The sequence below is a fragment of the Arachis hypogaea genome, chromosome 11 (genome assembly GCF_003086295.3).
Source record: "Arachis hypogaea cultivar Tifrunner chromosome 11, arahy.Tifrunner.gnm2.J5K5, whole genome shotgun sequence".
In the NCBI taxonomy this organism is placed as follows: Eukaryota; Viridiplantae; Streptophyta; class Magnoliopsida; order Fabales; family Fabaceae; genus Arachis; species Arachis hypogaea.
In genome coordinates, this window is record NC_092046.1 from 27,350,409 (window position 1) to 27,356,117 (window position 5,709).

The window sequence follows — 5,709 nt, forward strand, 5'->3', positions numbered from 1 at the left end:
GAAAAAATGTTACACATGGGGTGGTTTAGATGTCATTGGTTATTAAATAAAATGAAATATGTGTCATGCATAAATATATATATACATATATGCTTATAAGTCACATTTTGCATTTCTTTCTTTTATTCCCTTAATAGCTCGTTGATGGTGATGATTAATATAATGGAAATGATTAGGTATCATGCTTAGGTTATATATATGTACTCATGTATACATATAAGCCATCTTATTTCTTTTCTTTGGCTTGGGTTTTTTCTTTCTCTTATGGCATTCGGCCATTTAATTTCTCTTTTCTTTTTCTTTTGAACTCATAATAATAATAATAATAATAATAATAATAATAATAATAATTTTATTTTTTTAAAATATTTTATTATAATAAAAATCATTTAAAAATTTTAATAAATTTTAAATTTAAAATATCATAAAATTTAATTTAATTACTTTTAAAAAAATAATTTTTTTAAATAAAATAATAAATTATTCATAATTTATTATTTTATTTAAAAAAATTCGGGTTGTTATAGGTCCGCTTCCTTCGTCGCCATCGTTGCAGAACTCTCTCCGCCACCGCTCTCGTCGTGTCGGCTCCTTTCGTTGCTATCGCTGCACAAGCTCTCTCTGCCGCCGCTCTCGTCGCACGAGCTCTATCTGCCGCCACTCTCATCGCATATGCTTCCTCTGGCGTCTCTTTTATCTAATCTCAAATAGTTCTCTCAGTTCTTCTCGTAACCATCTCTAATCTCAACTCTTCAAATTTTTAAGCTAATTTTAATTAGGGACTTATTTTTTCTTATTACAGATGGAGTGAGAAATGTAATACTTATGAACGGTTGCTCGTATTTTTGTGCGAATTTCAGGTATACTCTAATTTTGTGATTCTGTTCTTCATGATAAACCTTAGGACTCAAATTTTCTAAGCGAATTTTAGGTTTATCATACTCTTGCTTTAGTTTTGACATAATTGTTTCTGCTAATAAAATGGTGCATTTAGCAGAATAGTCCTTGTGCCAATAAGATTATTGGAATGCTATTATAGCTGCAATTGTTATGAACTGAGAGGCAAATGGTTTACCTTAGTGTCATTCTATCATTTAGAACTATGATTGACTTTGTGGAGCTTGTTTAGGATGCTGAGCATAAAAATATAGAGGACATCTTTGATTGTGTGCGGTGATCAGCTCTATCGAATGGACTACTTGGAACTTGTGCAGGTTGGTTCTAGATTTCAATTCAACTTTGCTGATTCACCTTCTCATGTGAACATCTTGTATGATTAATGATCTCATATATGCATAAACATGTTAATTCGCATAGTGATGTATCGGTATCTTGTTACCTGGTGGATGGGAGGTACTCTAAGTGGTGTTTCTTCTAAGATCAATATTTTGCTTCATTTTCATTGTATTGCATGTTACCTTCACTTTGGATTCCCATGCTGTGATTTGTTATCTTGAAGAATAATTAATGCTTTCGGTTTGATTATTGGGTCAGTTATACTTTAAATGAATTTTCCATTGAAAATGATTCTTAAACTATTTTGTGTTATTGTTCAACATCTATATAAGATTGGTCCCTGACTTGTGACCCTGCAATAACAACTAAATTCATTCTATTTTTCTATTTGAAGCAAATTAATTAAGTTTCCTTTTTGTTTTTTTTGCAAGTTCAATAAGTTTTTATGGTCTTTGTGTTTCTGTATTTTCAGGTTGATCTTGATCCGTATAGTTCACCTTCTATGTTTTTGGATTCAGTAGTTCAATATGTTGCTGATGGTGCTCAGAGAAAAATATTGAATTGTACAAAAAGGTAAGTAGTGCAATTATTGATGATGGCTTAATTCACATGGTATTTTCATTTTTGTGCAATAACACCATTCTTTTTGCATTACCAATAAGAGTCATTTATATTACTGAATTTTCTTCACATTTAAGTAGTTTTCTAAGATGATTAGGCTGAATTTTATCTGCAGGAGGAGTTCCAGTTTGCACTTCTTAGATATTTACTTGGGTAGATATTTATTGCTCATACTTGATCTTTAAGAAATGGTTTATAAACGTATTTTAAGAAATAGTTTATACTTGATTATTTGTACTTATTTTATCTATAGGGAACAAGAGTGTGTTGGCCTAGTATACGAGATAAAATAAATACACCATAACTTTAGTGTTTTTATTTTAAAGGTTTCTGAACATTTTGGCTACAGTTTTATGATTGATGTTTTATTTGTTTATTGTGTGTGGTGGTGAAGGGCAAAAAGACTATAGTAGATTGAGGCCATTAAACTACAGAGCACCAGAGTTTCATGTAAAAGTTCATTCATGTTTCATGCCCTTTGGCTTCTTTCTTTAGATCTTTTGTTCCTGTTTTATTTCTTGATTCAATTGGGTCTTTTCCTTCTAGGAATCCTCTGGGAAAAGGGGTAAAATGGATACATTCTTAATTGCTCTAGTTCTACAGATATTTCGATGAAAGAAATATAAAGCATATATGCATTATTTTATAGAATAAATATAGGAAATTAACTTTAAAGAAAGAATTGGTTCTGATGAATAATGAAATTATGAAAGAAAATTTTAACAGTAGCTGAATTGTATTAATAATGATATTAGTAATGTGCTCTTAGATAAAAAATTGTGTTTTATGCTAATTATTTTACCAATTTCATTAGATGTTATATGAAAACTTTATTGTCTCTTGTAACTTTTAAATATTATCATATCTTTGTATCTGCATTATATCATATTGTATCCCATACCTAATAATTCAGGTTTACAGGTAAAAATCAAAGTGAATAGTACACTTTTCTAGACTAGATTACTGACATGAAACCAATTATTTTTTTTAATACAGGTTTGATAACAGTAACACAGAAAGATTAATGGAAAGCATGTCTGAAGAAGAGAGAAAAGGGAATTTGGATTTGATGTAAAGGCAATGGATTGGAAAGATTATATCACCAATTTAGAAAGATTATATCAAGAGGAAAAAGCTGAAATAGAAGAGATGGAATGAGGCTTATGTTAGTTATTACAAAAAGGTTAAGGCGTCAAGTGGTTTCAGTGCTGTTCCACTACCACCGATGTCGCTGCCACCCCTCAATCTCTTCGGAGGAGGACTATGATGTTGATGAGGATGAAGATGATATTGAGATTATAGCTGATATTTTTAGTATGATTGAACAATATACTGAGGATTATAGTTGATGTATCAATATATTTGTGTTTATGTTTTGAATTGACTTGCTTGTTTATAATACTTTTTTTCTAATTTGATAATACGATGAACTTGTTTATTTTTTGAAATACTATGAATGTTCTAATACAAGTTAGACGAAGTTTAGATAAAAATTTGTCTTGATTAAATTTATATTTATTTTGTATGAAAATAGATTTATTTTGGAATGAAAAAATCTAAAAAACAAATTTTATTTTACCTTATTGACGGATTTACAAACGGAAAATCCATCTATATGCAGAGTTATAAATATTTTTCTAGACTTTAATTACTAACAGAAAATCTGTCAAAAAGTTTGACGTTAATTACCGATAAAAAATTTATAAAAAATCTGCCGTGTTTAGCGAAATGAATGGGATGATTATAAAAAAAAAAAATCTGTCTGTAATAGAGAAAAATCTATCGGTAAATAATTTTTGATAAAGTTTTTATCGATGGATAAAATCCGTTAGTAATTTCATCAGTAACTAAAAGTTTGTCTGTAATAAAAATTAAATCTCTTTATAAATCCATCTGTAATTAACAGTTTTTTATTAATGATATAAGTTTACAAAAAAAAAGTCAACTACACTCTAAACCTAGAATAATTCTTTCGGTATCTAAAATTAAAATTTACAAACGAACAACATATTCTGCATAGTAGGTCATAGAAAAATTAATTAAAAAAAATCTATCAAAGACTAAGGCGACCCGATGTGTACCTCAATGTGACTCAAACATATGTTCACTACAAACCCAAAGTGATTAGAAAGCCACATGGGAAAGCCAACGAGCATAACAAAAATATAATAATGTATCATTCCTAGCTATTTACTGATTAAAAAGTTTACACCATTCCTAGTATTAGAACAAAAATTAGGACCAAGGCCACCAAAAAGGGCCAAGAAAATAATTAACATAATTAGCATCCCATTAACTTTAACTAATTATGCTAAGGCGATAGAGGAATTGGCAGACACATCTACTATGGTAGAGAGTAGAGACAGTGACGGATCCAGAAAATTTTAGGAGTGGAGTAAAAATATATACACTAAAATAAATTTTATTGAACATTATTAATTATATAAAGATATAAAAATTAAAAAAAGTTAATGAACACTTTTATTTTTATAAATTTTTTTTATTTCTAAAATTTAAACTTAAAATATTTTAATTAAATTATAGATAACTTGTTATCTTAACTTATTTTTTTATACACATTTAATAATAAAAGACTAACTCAACTGCTACATTAACAACTAATGACACACTAGTATTTATAATTCAAAACTAAAATTATATATAAATATTAGAAAAATTAAATCTGTATATAAACTAATATAACCTTAATTTACAATTTTTTTCGTTCTTTTTAAAATAATTAAGTTTGTTATATATTTTTTAATTTAATTTTGATATAATGTTAGATGAAAGATTTTATTCATTTGTTTAATTATGTATTGTAATTAAAATATTTTATTTTTACTATTTTAAAAAATAAAAAATATATTCTAAATTAATAAATTATTTAATTTATTTTAAAATTTTATATGCAACACAGGTCCATATAATAGAACAAAAGATAAAAAATAAGTAATAAAGATGAATAAATTGAGAATAAAATAAAATATATAAAGTCATGAAGAGAAATATTAGATTAATACCTAAACTATAATTATTTGAATTAAAATTTGTTATTGAAAATATCAAAAAGAAAAATAATGAAATTGGAAGATGATACATAGAGTCATAGAAAATTATATAAAAAAATATAGAAAATTTAAAATTTACTTTTTGATGAACAAAAGATGACTACTAGACAAGAAAAAATGTTAAAAATATAAAAATAAAAAAGAATTTAAAAGAATAAAAGAATAACAGTACAAAAATTAAATTTAAGTAAGTTAAATAATAGTAAAAACAATAAAAAATAAAAAAGTTAATTTAAAACTTTAACCAATTGAATGTAATTTATTTATAGTGGGATCATTTAAAATTTAAAGTAGAGATATATTATTATATATAACTATTTTAGAAGAAAAAATGAAAAAGCAATGGGGGCAAGTGCCCCCTCATTGCCCTTACTAGGTCCGTGCCTGAGTAGAGACATCTTTGCACAACCCAGGAATACGTACCCGCGTTAAAGAGCAACAACATCCACATCATTTCATCACAAGAAGAATAAATCGTTCATCACCAGAGTAAAAGTTCTTTTAGTAACTTTATTCTTCTAATCTTAAAAAGGAGAAAAGAAAAAGAATTTAGATACAATAAAGTTGGCAAAGCACGAGACCCATAAAAATGGCAAAATATTATGCAATATAACATTTGAAAGTTTTCCAGTCTAGAAAAAAAATTATGTGATAAAGAATGGACTTGAGTAAAGAGTCAAATCTTTTATTAAATTTAGGATAAAATACTAAATTGGTCCTCCACGTTTGGGTCTAATTCTATTTTGGTCTTTGAGATTTTAATTGTCCTATTTATATCCAA

General features: G+C 27.1%; 1 long non-coding RNA gene across 1 annotated transcript; it reads left to right on the top strand.

Moving 5' to 3' along the window:
* Positions 1-223: 223 nt before the first annotated feature.
* Positions 224-3,305, top strand: LOC112720575 (uncharacterized). Its single transcript, XR_003162261.3, has 5 exons — positions 224-728; positions 803-860; positions 1,130-1,214; positions 1,709-1,809; positions 2,854-3,305. It is a non-coding gene; the product is annotated as an uncharacterized lncRNA (long non-coding RNA).
* Positions 3,306-5,709: the final 2,404 nt, after the last annotated feature.